General features: G+C 41.3%; 1 long non-coding RNA gene across 1 annotated transcript in view; it reads left to right on the top strand.

The window, feature by feature from the left end:
- Positions 1-18,891, top strand: part of LOC138739024 (uncharacterized) — a 46,619-nt gene extending 27,728 nt beyond the window's left edge. The window contains exons 2-3 of the long non-coding RNA XR_011341962.1: positions 12,601-12,724; positions 18,554-18,891. This is a non-coding gene — a long non-coding RNA (uncharacterized lncRNA). The remainder of the gene's footprint in view (positions 1-12,600; positions 12,725-18,553) is intronic.
- The last annotated feature ends 753 nt before the right edge of the window (positions 18,892-19,644 follow it).

The raw sequence follows: 19,644 nt of genomic DNA, 5'->3' as shown, positions 1-19,644 counted from the left end.
TCAACATGGCCACTTCATACTTTGTTTACCTCTCATTTCCTCTTCCTCACCACCACCTTTCCCCCATATCCATTTCTGTTTTCTTTTTTTGAAAGCACTGTATGACAACGCTTCTAAAACATAAAATATTTCCACTATTTCCACATCTAAAATTTCCTTAACTCCAAAGGTCCCCCCCCCACTCTCTGAGTTGCCCCTTGTCCCTTGCTGGGCAACCACAACTCCCTCTCCATTTGGATTGCGAACCTGCTCGCAAGCATCAACTGATTTCACAGTGACTGTTATTCTCTCCCACCCAACCCCCTCCAGAAAAGACTTCTATCTTCACATATAACAAAGCTCACCCTCTTTTTCCCCCCCCTTATTTCCTTTCTTCCCTTTTCTTTCCCTCCTTTAGTTCTTACTTATACATTATTTTTTCTTCTTTATATGTAGTTTGTCATCATTCTTTGTTCTTGTTACATCTCTTCATCTCTCTTTCTGTCTTGCAGGCGTTCTGCAAATTCTCATGCTTTCTCCGGATCCGAGAACAGTCTGTTTTGCTGCCCCGGGATAACTATTTTAAGCACCACTGGATATCTTAACATAAATTTATAGCCTTTCTTCCATGGGATCGATTTTGCTGCGTTAAACTCCTTCCTCTTCTTCAAGAGCTCAAAACTTATGTCTGGGTAGAAAATAATTTTTTGACCTTTGTATTCCAGTGGTTTTTTTGTCTTCTCTCATTATATTTTCTCCAATATATTTTCTCTTGTCGTGTATCTCAGGAATTTTACTAAAACGGATCTTGGTTTTTGTTGTGACTGTGGTTTTGGGGCAAATGTTCTATGTGCCCTTTCTATTTCCATTCCTTCCTGTATTTCTGGCATTCCCAGGACATTTGGGATCCATTCTTTTATAAATTCTTTCATATCTTTGCCTTCTTCATCTACCTTAAGGCCCACTATCTTTATATTGTTTCTCCTACTATAGTTTTCCATTATATCCATCTTCTCAGCTAAAAACTCCTGTGTTTCTTTAACTTTTTTATCACTTTCTTCCAATTTTCTTTTTAAGTCGTTCAGTTCCATATCTACTGCCATGACATGTTCTTCCACATTTTCTAATCTTTTCCCTACATCTTTTATGACCAGCTCTATTCTACTCACTTTTTCTTCTGTACTTTTCATTTTTCTTTTTATTTCACTAAATTCTAGTGTCAGCCATTCTCTTTAATGCTTTCATATGTTCTTGAAATTTTTTTTAATCTATGTACTGTCCATTCATTTTACCTCCTATTCCTCTGTGCAGAGCTTGGTGTTCTTCTTCTGTGTCTGCTCTTGGGTTTGTGTTTTCTATTTCTCTTCCTTGTATCTGTGTCTCCTCTGACTTTCTTGTTGAGCTGCTTGTCTCAGTTCGTTGAGTATTTTTTTTTATGGTGTCTTGATGTTGGTCCTCTTCTTCTGGGCTGGTTATCTGATGTGTCTTTGGTTTCTTTTTTTCATTCTCACCCCTCCCGTTACCATTATGTTCTGTATCTTCCAGCTGGGTGTCCTGCTGTCGGGTCTCTCTCAGCTGTTCGTGCTGTGGAGTTTCACTCCACTGCTGGCCCCCCCCCCATCGGTGTTGTCTTTGTCGTGCGCATCGTTCATTCACGATTCCTCATGCATGTGTGGTTGCGCACCTCTGTTTGGCTCCATGAGCCATCTTTGCAGTCCTGCGTTCGATGGGTCTCCATTGACCTTCGGGAGTGGAGTCCTCTTTCCACGGTGGGTCCCTGCTTCTTCGTACAGGTAAGGCCTTCACCTTTCTCTTCCGGCGTCTTTTTATCTTCCCATTATTTTTCGCTTTTCTTTCTTTGGTGCCATTTTCTGCACACCTTTACTTTTTATTTGTTATGATTTGTGTGTCTGGGGCTTTATTTTTTCCTTCTTTTCTGGAGAGGGCTGGTGTTCTCCTACTGGCCACTACTCCATCACATGACTCCTCCCCTTTGGTGGCATTGTTGATGTCTTCTATGTGTTCTTTCATATATTTTCTGTAACTTTTATAACCTTTTTATCACTTTTTCCTCAACTTTTTTGAGGAGAGCAGGGATTATCAGTCTAACCCCAAAGGCACGCCTCCCAAAATTTGTTCATTCATCTAATGTTAGTACATCCTTTCTTTGATAAGAGGATGAAAACTCTACTATATTCAAGGTGCCATCTCCCCACACTGTTTATGATTGTAACAGTTCTTCTCTATGCTATAGTAGGAATGTAGGGAAATTCACAATACAACAACTGAACATTCAAGAAGTGAATCAGGTAACACCCATAGAGGGAGAAATTGTTTTGATGAAGAAATATTGATCTGGAAGTTTGGTTATTTTTTCCCATCATGGTGTGTCGTTGAATACTAGATTTTACTGTTTCAGGTTCAGTTATTAAATTTCTCATTGATACCCTAATTCTATCATCACTAGATCAGAGAATTATCTTTTTTCTTGTCTGTGCAAATTTGCTTCTTTAAATTGGTTGTTGGTTTTTCCATTTTTACAATGACTTTAAAATGTACTTCAGAGGTTATGGTGGTAAAACTCGGAAGTCCATGATTGAAGTAAAAATGCTGGTGAAACTTAGCAGGTCAAACAGTTTCCTTTATCTTCTTCTTCTTCTTTGGCTTGGCTTCGCGGACGAAGATTTATGGAGGGGTAATGTCCACGTCAGCTGCAGGCTCGTTTGTGGCTGACAAGTCTGATGCGGGACAGGCAGACACGGTTGCAGCGGTTGCAAGGGAAAATTGGTTGGTTGGGGTTGGGTGTTGGATTTTTCCTCCTTTGTCTTTTGTCAGTGAGGTGGGCTCTGCGGTCTTCTTCAAAGGAGGTTGCTGCCCGCCAAACTGTGAGGCGCCAAGATGCACGGTTTGAAGCGATATCAGCCAAGATACATAACCACATTTAAGACTCAAGCTCTTAATCAAGGTATGACCAAATGTAGGCAGGCACCTGAACAAAATAATGTGGGGTAGAGCACAGTCTCACAAGCAGGAGGTAATAGGTGGATGAGGGAGGGAGGGAGGGAGGGAGGGCACACCAGCAAGTAGTGGGTGGGGGGGAGGGGAATGACTCTGGGAATGGAGAGAGAAAGGGGTGGAGAGCTGGAGGAAAGAAGAAAGAGGGAATGGGAAGGGAGAGAGGACAGGGAGTAGGCTACCAAAAACCAGAGAAGTTGATGTAAATGCCATCTGGTTGGAGAGTTCCCAGATGGAAAATTGTGTTACTCCTCCAATTTATGGGTGGTTTTGGTATGGCAGAAATGTCAGCACGGGAATGGTATGCAGAATTGAAAGGGTTGGCTACTGGGAAATTCCTGTCATTGATGTGGACAGAGCAAAGTTTTTCAGCGAAACAATCTTTCAGTCTGCATCCAGTTTCTCCAATGTAGAGAAGGCCACAATGGGAGCATCGGATGCAGGAGATAACTCCCACGGATACACAAGTGTTGCTTCACTGAGGAATGGTAGTAGTGGCCACAGAGGAAGGTGGCAAGGGGGTATTTAATGGGAAAAGATGAGTGGACAAGGGAAGTCATAGAGGGAGTACATCTTACACAAGCAGGGAAAATGTGACTGATGGTAGAATCATGTTGGAGGTGGCAGAAATTACGGAGGATAATTACAGTTAAATCAATGCTGTTACAGTGCCAGCAATTGGGACTGGGGTTTGAATCCCATGCTGTCTGTAAGAAATTTGTGCATTCTCTCCATGACTATGTGAGTTTCTACTGGGTGCTCTGGTTTCCTCCCACCCTTCAAAACGTACTAGGAGTTGTAGGTCACTTGGGTGTAATTGGGCAGCATAGACTCGTGGGCCAAAAGGCTCTATTACTGTGCAGCATATTTAAATTTGGGTGTGGAGGCTGGTAAGGTTCTAGGTGAGGACGTGCAAAATCCAGTGTTTGTTGCATCAGGGGCAGAGGGGGCCAGGGCAAATGAGGGGAAATTGAAAGAGATGTGGGTGAAGGTTGAGTTGATGGTGGTGGAGAGGAAGCCACATTTATGAAAGACATTTCAGATGATTTGGACTGGTAGACTTCAGATATTACAGAGACTGAGAAATTGAGAGAAAGAAATAGAATCCTTGCAGGAAACTGGATATAAAAAAAACTGAAGTCGAAGTGGTTGTGGGACTTAATGAATTTATAAATATTATCCATGGAAAGTTTATCTCCCGAGATGGAGACAGATAGATCAAGAAGGGGAGCGTGTCACCAGAGATGGACCAAGTGAATTTGAAATCGGAATGAAAGTTGGCAGCAAAGTAAAGGTAGTTGACAAGCTCATCAAGGGTGTATGAGCCAACACTGATGTACTTGTCAATAAAGAAGAAGAGTTGAAGGGCCTTGCTTGTGTAGGCTTGTTATAGTATTCCTACATAAAGAAATATGATTCAGAGTCAGGTCGCTGGTGGAGTCGGAGGTCTTGCAAGTGGCTGCTGTGTGTTGTTGAGTAAAAATGGCGCTCAGAGGGTAAAAGATTAAGTAGAGTTGCTTTGCAGAATTCTTTAATCAGTTAATTGAGTAAATTAACAAGGGTCAATAAAGGGAGAGGTAGGTGAAGGAGTGGCCCAGTGAGTGAGTGGCACAGAGGAGGAGTAGAGCACTGAGACTCTGGCTCGAGAGGCTTTGGCGAGCAGAGGCTGAGGATGAGCCTGCTGTTAGAGTGGTAAGGTGGGTGAGCTTACTGAGTAAATGTTTTGCTTAATTTTAAGGGTAAGTAATGGTGGCAGTCGTTAGGGCTGTCCAATGCTCCGATTGTGGGATGTGCGAGGTCGTGGACAGTCGGTCAGTTCCTGATGGCTACATCTCCAAAATGTGCTTCCAGCTGCAGTTCCTGAGAAACTGTGTTAGGGAATTGGTTTGTCCAGAGAGGCTATCTGGGTAGAATTGAGGAATGGGAAAGTAACGCTTATAGAACTATTACAGAACACCTAATGGCGAATGACAATTGGAGGAGCAAATTTGTAAGGAGATTGCAGATATGTGCAATAAACACAGGGTGGTGATTGTGGGAGATTTTAATTTTCTGAGCATAGACTGTGAGATCCATACGGTAACAGGGCTGGATGGTTTGGAGTTTATAAAATGTGTGCAAGAAAATTTTTTGCTGCAATACAAAGAGGTACCAATTAGAGAAGATGCTGTATTGGATCTCCTGTTAGGGAATGAAATAGGCCAAGTGACAAGTGAGTGTTTGGGAGAACTTTGGGAGCAGTGATCATAATGCCATGTTTCAAAATAGTTATGGAGAAGGATAGGTCTGGACCCAGGGTTGAGATTTTTGATTAGAGAAAGGCTAATTTTGAGGCAATGAGAGAGGATTTAAAATAAGTGAATTGGGGTGATTTGTTTTATGGGAAGGATGTAATGGAGAAATAGAGGTCATTTAAAGGTGAAATTTTGAGAGTATAAAATCTTTATGTTCCTGTTAGGTTGAAAGGGAAGGTTAAACTTGGTTCGGAAAAAGAGAGATGTCTACAACATGGAGAAAATTAGGTGCTCGAGGAATGTAAAAAGGATCTGAAGAAAGAAATGAGAAAAGCTAAAATGAAATGAGGTTGCTTTGGCAAATGTGAAAGTAAATCCAAAAGGTTTCAACAGTTAGACTAACAGCAAGAGGATAGTGAGGGATAAAATTGGTCCCTTAGAGAATCAGAGTGGTCAGCTATGTGTGGAACCAAAAAACATGGGGAGATTTTGACAATTTCTTTTCTTCAGTATTTACTAAGGAGAAAGATTGATTGTGTAAGGTAAGGGAAACCATTAGGGAAGTTATGGAAACTGATGATTGAAGAGGAGGAAGTTGTAGAGCTTTTAAGAAATATAAAGATGGACAAGTCTCCAGGTCAACAGGATATTCCCTTAGACTTTGAGGGAAGTCAGTGTAGAAATAGCAGGGGCTCTGACAGAAATATTTAAAATGTCATTATTGATGGAGATGGTGCCGGAGAATTGGCAGATTGTGCACATTGTTCCATTGTATAAAAAGGGTTCAAGGAGTAAACCGAGTAATTATCGGCCTGTAAGTTTGACGTCAGTGGTGGACAAACTAATGGAAAATGTTCTTGGAGATGGGGTATATATAATTATCTGGATAGACATGGTATTATTAGGAACAGCCAATGTGGATTTGTGCGTGGAAGGTAATGTTTGGCAAATTTTTTTGAAAAGGTTACCACAAATTGATGAAGGTAAGAGGGATATTGTCTATATGGACTTCAGTAAAGCCTTTGACAAAGAAGGTTAGTTAGGAAGGAAGGTTCAATTATTATGTGTGAATATGGAAGTTGCAAAATGGATTCAACAGTGGCTGAGAGTGATGGTGGATAACTGTTTGTTAGGTTGGAGGCCAGTGGCTAGTGGTGTGCCTCTATTGAAAACTTTCCTCACTATCCTCAACACCACCTATCTTAGTATCATTTGCATACTCTATGACCTCTATTTCTCCATTACATCCTTCCCATAAAACAAATCACCCCAATCCACTTATTTTAAATCCTCTCTCATTGCCTCAATGTACTGGGTCCATTGTTGTTTGTAATATACAAAACCTTTTTATTCCTCTGTACCCCTTGGGCATTTTTATAGGTTCCCATGTACCCCTAAAATTTAAGGATTTAAAAAAAAACATGACATTGTGCATTCTGATTGCAAATTATAACACCATGTATTGTACAGTAGTGGTTATTCTCTCAGACCCAATGTACCCCCTGAAAAGTGCAAATGTACCACTGGGGGTACATGTACCCCAGGATGGGAACCCCTGATCTAGATGATGGGGTGGTAAATTGGATTAGTAAGTATGCAAATGATACTAAGATAGGTGGTGTTGAGGATAGTGAGGAAAGTTTTCAAATCTAGCAGAGAGATTTGGTCTAGTTAGAAGAGTGGGTTGAAAGTTGGCAAATGGAGTTTAATCCTGACAAGTGTGAGGTGCTATATTTTGGTAGGACTAATCAAAATAGGACATATATGGTGAATGGTAGGGCATTAAAGAATGCAAATGAACAGAGAGATCTAGGAATAATGGTACACTGTTCCCTAAAAGTAGAATCTCAGGTGGATAGGGTAGTGAAGAAGGCCTTCAAAGTAAATCAGATCATAGAGTATAAAAGTTGGGAGGTAATGTTAAATTGTATAAGGCATTGGTGAGGCCAAATTTGGAATATTGTGTTCATTTCTGGTCACCAAATTATAGTAAGGATGTGGACAAAATAGAGAAAGTACAGAGAAGACTCGCCAAAAGGATACTTGGGTTTCAGCACCCAAGTTGTAGAGAAAGGTTAAACAAATTAGGTCCTTATTCCATGGAGCGTAGAAAGCTGAGGGGGGATTTGATGGAGTTCTTTAAAATTTGAGAGGGGTAGATAGAGTAGATGTGGCTAGACTTTTTCCATTGAGGAGATTCAAACAAGAAGACATGAGCAGAGAGTTAGTGGGCAAAGGTTTAGGTGCAACACAAGGGGAAGCTTGCTTATTCAGAGAGTGGTGTCTATGTGGAATGAGCTTCTGGTGGAGGCATACAATATTGTCTATTTAGAAAAGTTTGGATAGGTATATGAATATAAAAGATATGGAGGGTTATGGGCAGAATGCAGGTCAGTAGAACTAAGAGAGTATGTGTTTCAGCACGGACAAGAAGGGCCATGATGGCCTGTTTCCGTGCTGTAATTGTTATATAGTAATATTTTCCTGGCATTACTTTCAATGTATTAACTCAATAGTTCAGATGGTTTCTCCCACTTTTCTCTCCAGTCTCCTTCTTAACATCTTCTGCCCTTTTCCCAATCACCCCTGGACCCCTTCCTCAGCTTCTTTCCCTCTTTACAGATGTAATTTCACATTTTCTATGTTTGTCTTGATAAAAGGTTTAAATTTGAAACATTGACTGGCCATTTCTACCCTTAGAAGCTGTCTGACCTGCTGAGTTCTCCAGCAATTCTTTGCTCAAGTTTTAAGCAGCTACAGGTTTTGTGTTTCTCCTCCTAAGTGAGTAGTTGACTATGAAGTGAACTGACCAAGCTTTAAGCAAGTTTCCTTTTGACATTATATTGGAGAGAAAATTGTTGTTGAATCATTTGAATATGTTTGAATCATACGCTCTAACTTCGGGAATTCCTTCTGGAATCGTTTGAATCATGACACTCTACAAAACACAATCCTCTGTATTTCCACAAGATGACTGAGGTTTTGATCTTGTCAATTGGAAACAGATTGGTCATCAATGCCCTGTACTTGATGAACACCAATCGATTTTCTTAGAGAGTTGCAGACAGTTCAGAGAGAAGAGATGCAAAAAGGAGCATTTGCAGGGCTCAGTACTTTAGCAGACCAATCAAATTGTGATTCATTAGCAGGAACTATTAAAAGTGAAGCAGGCACAAGTGTGGCAGCCAGTGTGTGAGTGACTCAGTGTAGGAGTGGAGATTACAGGCTTTGGCTCAAGAAGCTTTGACTACCAGAGGCTGAGGATGTGCTACAGGTAATGCCAGGTAAGATCTTTTTGTAATAACTCAGAGTAGGTAGTGGAGATGGCAAAGAGGGCAGTGTTTGCTCCATTTGCCGCACAAGAAACCATAGAAAATGACAGCACAGAAAACAGGCCATTCAGCCCTTATAGTCTGTGCCAAACATCATTCTACTAGTCCCACTGACCTGCACTCATTCAATGACCCTCCAGACCCCTCCTATCCATGTATCTAACCAAATTATTTTTAAAACTTGTGAGTGATCCCACATTTACCACATCAGATGGTAGCTCGTTCCAAACTCCCACCATGCTCTGAGTGAAGTTGTTCCCACTGAACCTTTCACCCTAAAGCCATGTCCTCATGTATTTATCTCTCCCAATCTAAGTGGAAAGAGCTTACTCACATTTACTCTGTTTATTCCCCTCATAATTTTGTAAATGTCTATCAAATCTCCCCTCATTCTTCTACACTTTAAGGAATAAAGTCACAACCTGTTTAATCTTTCCCTGTTTCTCAACTCAACTGAAGACCTGGCAACATCTTAGTAAATCTTTTCTGTACTCTTTTGATCCTACTGATATGCTTCCTGTAGTTTGGCAACCAGAACTGTACTCAATACTCCAAATTTGGCCTCACCAATGTCTTATACAATCTAACATCCAAACTCCTGTACTCAATACTTTGATTTATGAAAGCCAAGATGCCAAAAGCTTTCTTTACAACCTATCTACATGTGACGCCCCTTTTAGGGAATTATGTATCTATATTCCCAGATCCCTTTGTTCCTCTGCACTCCTCAGTGCCCTACCATTTACTATGTATATCCTACCTTGGTTAGTCCTTCCAAAATGCAACACCTCACACTTGTCTACATTAAATTCCATCTGCCATTTTATAGCCAATTTTTCCTGTTGGTCCAGATCCCTTTGAAACCCTTCTTTGCTGACCACAGTGCCTCCAATCTTAGTGTCATCAGCAAACATGATGATCCAATTTCCCACATAATCATCCAGATCATTGATATAAACAAAATAGTCTCAGCATTGATCCCTGAGGTACATCTCTAATCACAGGCCTCCAGTCTGAGAAGCAATCATCCACTACCACTCTGGGTTTTCTCCCATTCAGCCAATTTCAAATCCAGCTTACAACCTCTCCATGGATACTTAGTGTCTGAACCTTCTGAACTAACCTCCCATGTGGTACCATGTGAAAGGCTTTACTAAAGTCCTTGTAGATAAACATACACAGCCTTTCTTTTATCTACTTTCTTCATAACCTCAAAAAACTCAAGATTTGTTGAAATGACCAACCACACATAAAGCCATGCTGACTATCCTTAATATAGATATATATATATATATCTGATCTTTCAGAACCCTTCCACTAATTTACCCACTCCTGGTATCAGGCTCACCGGCCTATAATTTCTGGTTTACTTCTGGAGCTTTTTTTAAACAACAGAACAACATAAGCTATCCTCCAATTCTCTGGCACCAAACACATGGCTAAGGACATTTTTACATTATTTCTGCCAGGGCCCCTGCAATTTCTAAGCAAATCTCCCTCTGGGTCCAAGGGTATTATCATGTCAGGCCCTAGGGATTTATCTACCTTTATTTGCTGTAAAGCAGCAAGTATTTCTCTCTCCTTAATCTTCATATGTTCCATGACTTTTGTTTGTTTCCTTGCCTTTCTTATATTCTATGCTAATTTTCTGAGTAAATACTGATGTAAAAAAAACTGTTTAAGATCTCCCCATCTCGTGAGGCTCCACACATAGACGACCACTCTGATCTTCTAGGGGACCAGTTTTGTCCCTTACTATCCTTTTACTCTTAACATGCTTGTAGAAACCCTTCAGGTTTACCTTCACATTATATGCCAAAGCAAACTCATGCCTTTGCCTTTGGATTTCCTTCTTGAGCACTACACCTGAAACAGGTGCATCCAGTTGCAACTCCTTATAGTCCACATTAGGGAACTGAAGTTGTATGAAGCCGGATCATTTGGGAAGCAGAGGGAGTGTATAAGATAGACACACCCAAAGGACAAGAGACTGGTAATCTGGGTGACTGTTAGTAAAGGGAATAAGCAGTCAATGCAGGACAACCCCGTGGCTGATCGATTCAAAAATAAGTACATTGTTTTTGATACTATTGGGGGAGGGGAATGATTTACCAGGAAAAAAATCATAGTGGTTAGGTCTTTGGTACAAAGTCTGGTCCTTCAGTTCAGAAAGGAAAGGAGAGGAGAGCTATTGAGATCAGAGATTTGATAGTTTGGAGAATAGATAGGAGGTTCTGTAAACAAGATCAAGTCTCCTGGAGGGTATGAAAATCTGCCGGGTGCAAGAGTCAAGAGCATCTCAGATCATGTGCATAGCATTCTCAAGCGGGAAGGTATGCAGCCAGAAGTCATGGTCCATATTGGTACCAATGACATAGATAGGAAAAGGGATGATTTCCTGAAGAGGGAATTATACTGAGTTAGGAAGGAAGTTTAAAAAAAAAGCAGGGTGGTAATCTCTGGATTGTTGTCACGTGCCAGTGAGGGCAGGAATGGGAAATTGTGGCAGAAGAATTGGTGAAGAGGTAGGGGTTTAGATTCATGGATAATAGGGATCTTTTCTGGGAAATGTATAATCTGTACAAGATTAACAGGAGGGGTACTAATATCCCAACAAACAGGTTTACTAGAGCCTTTGGGAAGTATTTAAACTAGTTTGATAGGGGTATGGGAAAAAGAATAGGGCAGAAGATGCACAATTAGATACAATGTATCGTGAGATGATCAGTATTTATTGACGTGGACAAATCACAAAATTCATTGTTTTGCAGCCACATCACAGTGCAAACATTTATATAAACTACCTTATAAAAATATTACACAAAGAGTCAAATTAAGATAGTCTTCAGTTCATTGATCGTTCAAGAATCTGGCAGAGGGAACGAAGCTGTCCTTGTGCTGCTGAGGACTCAGCTTTAGGCTCATACCCTTTTTCTCGATGGTAGCAGAGTGAAGAGAGCGTGACCTGGGTGGTGCGGTCTCTGAAGTTAGAGCTGCTTTCATAAGACACCACCACTTGTAGATGTCCTCAGTGGAGTGAAATCTGGTGCCTGTGATGTCGCAGGCTGAGTAAACAACCCGAAGGAGTTTTTTCTTGTCCTGAGCATTGGCACCTCTGTGCCAGGCAGTGATACAACCAGCCAGAATCCTCTCCATTGTAACACCTGTAGAAGTTTTCAATAGTCCTCAGTGACATACAGAATCTCCTCAAACACCTCAAAAAGTATAGCTGTTGGCGAGCCTTCTTCGTGATTACATTGACATGGAGGCTCAAGGACAGATCCTTGGAGATGTTGACACCCAGGAATTTGAGGTTCTTGATCTTCTCCACTACTGAGCCCTCTGAGGACTGGGCCGTGTTCTTCTGATTTCCTTGTGTGGAAGGATAGGCTGTCAATAGGACAAAAGTACAAGATTAAGTATTTAATTTGGTGTACTTTGGAAACAAAATTGAAATGGAGATGAATACAGCGCTAAAGGACTTGTATTTAAATGCCCGCAAAATAAGAAGTAACAGTGCATCAAGGTTAATGATCCACATAAATTTACATTCATGAAAGACCCTCAGTTTGTCAATTGCTGAGATGACTTTGATTTACTGAGTGACAGGTTTGACCAGGACTAAGACGGGGATTATTGGATGGGATTTCTTTCTCATCCCATCCAATAACAACAACATTGTACTATCATGATTTTTAATGAAAGCAAGTGATCAGATTGAAATATTCCACTGTATATTATGGATGCGGTCATTTAAAACTAAGGTGCGTAGTAACGTGTTCAACCTTCAGCTTCGAAACACAGGATTCAACAACCTCTGCAGCTGGATCCGAACAATGGAATTCTTTGAGGAGGAAAGTATCTCCATGAGGGTAGAGCATTTGAAGCCATACAATTTAGCAATTCATATGAGAAAACAAACTGAAAGGTGATAATTAATTACTGCTCTGCTAGTAGGCAAGAGCATATGATCAGATAATAATAGTGGAATAAAATGTGTATTTCACAACTGTTTCTGCCTTGCATTTCTTTTTTTGCAGATCGTCTCAGATCGAAGAGTTTTGATAAAGCAAATGAATCACCCTGTGTACAATTCACAAGCCCTTTCAACATTCTGTTTTCTCAATTGTCATGAAGATGGAAGACTGCTCCCCAAGAATGCAGGTACTGCCAAGAGTGACATTGGATAATTAAGGGATGCATTGCTGGAAAGACTTAGCTGCTTATAACATTGTCATGTTGTCTGCACACACACAAACTGGCTGCTAAGGCCCAGGCAAAAAAAAAAATTGATGGACCAATAATGGGAATCAAAAACTGTTATATGGAGGGAGATTTAGGGCTGTTTAGAAATGTTGCCACTGCTCTGTAGTACCTCAGCAATCCAACATCACTTGTTGAAGCATGGATTGCTGAACACAAGGACAAAAGAAAATCTGGAGTAGGAGCAGGCTTGTCGAGCCTGCCCCCCCACTTCGAGATCCTGGGAGCTAGATCAACCGGGAAAATGTGCAAAGGCAGATGGAATTGAACTCAAACGTAACTCGGGAATGCTACAGCTATGTCCTACTCAAGAGTAGAAATTGTAGGAGAGTTAGAATTGGACAATGGGGAAGGATTCAGGTTCCTGAGTCACTGGAACCACTTCTGGGGGAACTGGATAGTCTGCCCAGCAAGGCAATATCCTGGAGGAATTGTTTGCTAGTGCTGCTGAGGAGGATTTAAACCACTATGGCAGGGAGATGAATATCTCAGTTTACAACAGAATCTAAATGAGTTGGGAAGGTGGGCCAAGGCGTGGCAAGCGTGAAGTGATGAACACTGGGAAGATAAATCAGGGCAGGATATACTCTGAATGACAAAGCCTTGAGAAGTGTTACAGGTTTAGGGAGACAGTACAAATTTCCATGAAAGAGGTGACACATGGACAAGATGGTGTGAGTAGCTTGCCTTCATCGGGTGGAACACTGTACATACAAGTTGAGTCATCTTGTTACATGTGTACAAGGCAGCAGTGAGATGGGTTGTTTTCCCAGGAGTGTAGAAAGTGGAGGGATGAACTTAAAAAGATTTATAAAATCACGAAGACCACAGATAAGATGTTTGGTGACAAGTCTTTTTCCCAGGGTAGGGAAGTCAAGGGTATAGCTTTAAGACCTGAGGGGAAGCCTTTAAAGAGGGGCAGCTTTTCCACATGGAGAGAGGTGGGCATAATCTGCCAGAGGAAGTTTAAGGAAACAGTTACAATTACAATGCTCAAAATGTATTTCGACAGGAAGGTTTAGAAGTCTGTAGATCAAATGCATCCGATGAAATGGTGCAGCCGAGATAGGTAAACTGGTTGACCGTTTTGAGTTCAGTGTGCCCGATGAGATGTGGGGGGGGCTGGTAGTCATGGTGGGGAGCTGGCTGATGGAGGACCTCAGTTTTCTTCGGGCTGACTTCCAGGCCAAACAATTTGGCAGTTTCCGCAAAACAGGACGTCATGTGCTGAAGAGCTGGCTCTGAATGGGCAACTAAAGCGGGATCGTCTGCAAAGAGTAGTTCACAGACAAGTTGCTCTTGTGTCTTGGTGTGAGCTTGCAGGCGCCTCAGATTGATTAGACTGCCATCCGTGCGGTACCGGACGTAAACAGCGTCTTCATTGTTGAGGTCTTTCATGGCTTGATTCAGCATCATGCTGAAGAAGATTGAAAAGAGGGTTAGTGCGAGAACGCAGCCTTGCTTCACGCCATTGTTAATGGAGAAGGGTTCAGAGAGTTCATTGCTGTATCTGACCCAACCTTGTTGGTTTTCGTGCAGTTGGTTAACCATGTTGAGAAACTTTGGGGGGCATCCGAGGCACTCTAGTATTTGCCAAAGCCCTTTCCTGCTCACTGTGTCAAAGGCTTTGGTGAGGTCAACAAAGGTGATGTAGAGTCCTTTGTTTTGTTCTCTGCACTTTTCTTGGAGCTCTCTGAAGGCAAAGACCATGTCAGTAGTTCCTCTGTTTGCGCGAAAGCCACACTGTGATTCTGGGAGAACATTTTCGGCAACGAGATAGACAACAGACTCGCCAAGGCAAATAGCGCCTTTGAAAGACTACACAAAAGAGTCTGGAAAAACAACCAACTGAAAAACCTCACAAAGATTAGCGTTTACAGAGCCGTTGTCATACCCACACTCCTGTTCGGCTCCGAATCGTGGGTCCTCTACCGGCATCACCTACGGCTCCTAGAATGCTTCCACCAGCGTTGTCGCCACTCCATCCTCAACATTCATTGGAGCGACTTCATCACCAACATCGAAGTACTCGAGATGGCAGAGGCTGACAGCATCGAATCCACGCTACTGAAGATCCAACTGCGCTGGGTAGGTCACGTCTCCAGAATGGAGGACCATCGCCTTCCCAAGATCATGTTATATGGCGAGCTCTCCACTGACCACCGAGACAGAGGTGCACCAAAGAAGATATACAAGGACTGCCTAAAGAAATCTCTTGGTGCCTGCCACATTGACCACCGCCAGTGGGCTGATATCGCCTCAAACTGTGCATCTTGGTGCCTCACAGTTCGGCGGGCAGCAACCTCCTTTGAAGAAGACCGCAGAGCCCACCTCACTGACAAAAGACAAAGGAGGAAAAACCCAACACCCAACCCCAACCAACCAATTTTCCCTTGCAACCGCTGCAACCGTGTCTGCCTGTCCCGCATCGGACTTGTCAGCCACAAACGAGCCTGGAGCTGACGTGGACATTACCCCTCCATAAATCTTCGTCCGCGAAGCCAAGCCAAAGAAAAAGAAGAAAAGATCAAATGCAGGTAAATGGGGCATTGTATGAGATCTTTGGGTCATAATATGTACAGATAGCTGAACTGTGGGTCAAAATTTATCCAAGATTGCTGAAGGGACATTATCAGACAAGTTACTCATCAGTCAAGATATAGAGGCACAGATTCATATGTCAAAAAAGGCCCTTAGGCTCAATTCAACCATGCCTCACAAGTTGACATTCTGGGCTACTCCCATCTGTTTTCGTTTGGTCTGTATCCTTCTAAGCCATTCTGTCCATATCTGTTCAAATCTCTCAAATTTTGCAATTGTTCCCACATCTATAGCTTCCTCTAGAAGACTACGCACTGAATAAAAAAGTTGTCCCTCAGTTCCTTTTTAATTTACCCCCTCTAGTTCTAGAACTATTTACTCATAATTTTCTTATTCCCTATATGATCACCTCTCTACCCTTTGGAGAATAAAGACCCAGCCTTTCCAATCTCTCCCAATAACTCCAGCCCTGCAGACCCAGAAACAGCTTGGTGAATCTCCTCCTCATCCATTTCAATTTATTGATATCCCTCGGATAGCTGGCTGACCAGAAATGCACACAATACTCCCAAGTGTGATTTCACCAATGCAGTGACAAATTGAATCGTGAGGTCCCAACCTTTGCCCTCAGTTAGCCCAGCTAATGAAGGCAAGCATTTTGATCACCTTCGGAGTCAACAGTTACCATTTTTCAACATGAGGACCAGAGATGTGCCAATGAAAGTCAAAGAAGCCATTATGAAAATGAAAAGTACGAGTTAGCCACAGGAGGGACAGCCAGATTACAGTTTGGCAAGAAGTATTTAAAAGAGCCTGCAGAATTCCGGAAAAGGTTCTTGTGGACAGATGAGACCAAGATTGACCAGTATCAGAGAGATGGCCAGAGCAAAGTGTGGAGGCGTAAAAGAACTGTCCAAGATCCAAAGGATACCACCTTTGCTGTGGTTTGCATCTTGCAATGCGGTCTCTGTATTACTGTTCATGAAATCTTGACATATCCACAACTGCCTCCTGAAGAGTGTTTCTGATCTGTCGGACAGGCATTTGGGGATTTTCCTTCATTATGATGAGAAAGTTTCTGTCAGTAGCAGTGGAGGTCTTCCTTGGAATTACTGAGGAATGCTTCTTAATGATGTTCCAAACAGTTGATTTTGGTAATCCTAAGGTTTGGGTGATGTCTCTTACTGTTTTATTCATGTTTTTCAGCCTCATAATGGTTTCTATGGATTTCATTGGCACAACTCTGGTCCTTAAGTTGAAAATAACTGCTGCAGACTCCAAAAGTGATCAACAGCTTCAAAGCAAGCGTAGCTTTCTTATACCTGCACCAATTAAGCAATTAAACGTACCTGAGTAAATACCTGTGAACCCAAATCTCCAAATATTATGGTGCCCTGAAATGGAGGGACTATGTAATATCGACAAGGACAAACCAAAATGTATACAAATAACCTTTAATTACATGTGAATTGTTTGATTACAAATTGAGAACTCTGGAGCACAGGGGAAAAAGACCATTTTTGTCTCAAAAAATTACGGAGGACATTGTATGCTCTTTTTCAATGTTCACTTCGCCACCAGATTTGGTGTCATCTACAAATTTACTTATCAGGTCATTAGATTTCCATCGAAGATTAATATTTAATATTCTCTAAATACAGCAAGATCCTGGTGAGCTTCCTTTGTACCTATTCCAAAATCTTGACTTCCTTCTTGTAAAGTGACCAGAACTGTGCACAATAATCCAGTGTGACATGACCCAAGATTTTTACAGCTGCAACAAGATTTGCAACTTTTATACTTTGTATTCACATCAATATTGACAAGCATACCTTTCTTCATCAGGCTATCCTCTTTATGTTGGCAATTCAAGGAACTATAGACTTGCATCACAAGCAATAGAGGCCCCAGCTCTGATCCTTGCAGAATGCCACTGGTCACAGCACCCCAGTCAGAGAAACACCACTCACCTCTGCATTCATTGAATAATCCTCTTTCAAAGCCAATCTACTAGATTCATAGATCTTGTGTGCTTTAATCTTCTGGATCAGCCTTACCATAAGACACCTGTCAAATGCTTTACTTCAGTCCTTGGAGACAACATTCACAGTTGACCATTCCTGAGATGTGCAAATATTTTCAAATTGAATAAATCCTATCGAAAAGAATATTCCTTCACAATATTCATCAGGACTGGAGCACCAGAGGGCTGTGTTCTTATCCCCCTGCTCTATGCACTTCAAACCTACAACTGTGTGGCTCGGTACGACAATAACACCATCTACAAATTTGCCAACAATACTATGGTGGTGGGTTGTATAAAGGAAGGGGATGTCACCATTGGAGGATGGAGATTGAAAACTTGGCTGAATGGTGCACCAACAACTCGATGTCACCAAAAAGGAGCTGATTGTTGACTTCAGGAAAGGAATGCCAGAGGTGTACAATTCAGTGATCATTAGAGAATCAGATGGTGAGAAAATTAAAGTTCTTGGGAATCACCATCTCGGAGTATCTTTTCTGGACCCAACACACCAATAGCATGTAAAGGAAGCACGTCAGCACCTCTATTCCTCAGGAGTTTGCGGAGTTTTGGTATGACACCAGAAACCCAGGCAAATTTCTTCAGAGGTGTGGGTGCATCACAGTCTGGTATGGGGACACCAATACCCCAAAAGTAGTGGACACAGCCCGGGACATCACAGGTACAACCCTCCCCACTATTTGAGTACATCTACAGGGAATGCTGCCATTGGAGAGCAGCAGCAAAAATCAAAGACATCACCACCCAGCAAATGCTCTGTTCTCACTGCTACCATCAGGAAAGAGATATTAGGTGACACAAGACTCACACCACCAGCTTCAGGAACAGCTGCTACCCCTCCACCATCAGACTTTTTAATGACAAACTCAGAGCCTCATTTAAGGACCCTTACTTGTGCACATTATTGTTTTTGTTTCTGTATGGCACAATCCATTTGTCTACATTCATTAACTGTTTACAGTTAGTTTACATCTTTTACACTGCACTATTTGCACTACCATTTAGTGATAATTCTGCTGCACCCACAGGAAAAAGGAATCCCAGGGTTTTATGTGATGTCATGTATGTACTTTGACAATAAATCTGAAATCTGTCCAGTAATTTCCCTACCACTAATGCCTGTAATTTCTTTGTTTGTTTGGAAGCGACAACATCAGAAAGAAGACCAGGCATCGAACATCTGGCCCGTCGAGTCTCCTCTGCCTTGCAACATGATCCTGGCTGATCTGTCTGTGGACGCAGCTCCTTTTCCTTTTATTTTTTTTTAAACTTTGTTTATTCGTTCAAAATACAGATAATAAGTAACATATATAACAATAAACAAAGCATGAATGTAATATTTTATATATATTTTTTAAAAAAAGAAAAGAAACCCCCCCTCCTTTCAGCCAACTCTCCTAAGGAGAGCCATAAAGAAAAAATAAAAAAATAAAGAAAAGTAAAGCATACATATTAAAATCTAATCAATATAAATCAAAATGTAAATATTCTGAATATAACAACCACCTATTAATAAAAAAAACTATAGTTATCCGCAAAACATATGTAATGTTTTCCATTATTAAACAATATTTCATCTCATTATGCCAAAAGTCTCAAATTTAATCATTTCAAGTAAAATCATATCTCTACCGAACACGTTTTACCAAAGATCGAACTTGATAAAAATACGCTTATGCTTAATCGGACTGTTTAAACCCCGAACATTAAAAGTAGCAAACTTCAACTTTGACATATCCACTAATATTACTAAAAACTAATAATATCAATATATAAAGACTCAGATCAACGTAAATAGGCCCTCCAATAGGAGAAAAAGAAACCACAAATTAAAGTCTAAATAAAATGAAAATAATTTAAAAAAAGATAAAAAGAAACCCCCCCCCAAAAAAAAAACTACCAAAAGGTAGTAATCCCTAAACAAAAGTTGGGTGTGGATCACCCACCAGTGGCTGATGACTAGCAGAACTTAGAGCAAATTTCTCCCTCCCCAGCCAAACAAAGAATAACAACAAGATATAATGACATTAAAATAAAAATAAAAAAGTTCTTCTATTCATCCAAGAAATTCCAGACTCGGCGACTCCATTTCAAGGAAATGGACTCTTTCCATTCCCATTTCTCCCATTTCTGCCATTTCTTCCATTTCCAGAACAACCAGATTTTTCTTTAGGAGACAATGGTGGGCTACGTCTTTGTCCTCTTACATCTGGCAACGAGTCAGCAAAACTCATTG

The sequence above is a fragment of the Narcine bancroftii genome, chromosome 7, assembly GCF_036971445.1.
Source record: "Narcine bancroftii isolate sNarBan1 chromosome 7, sNarBan1.hap1, whole genome shotgun sequence".
Taxonomy (NCBI): Eukaryota; Metazoa; Chordata; class Chondrichthyes; order Torpediniformes; family Narcinidae; genus Narcine; species Narcine bancroftii.
The sequence above is the reverse complement of the archived record's forward strand: the minus strand, read 5'-3'. Positions and strand labels throughout refer to the sequence as shown.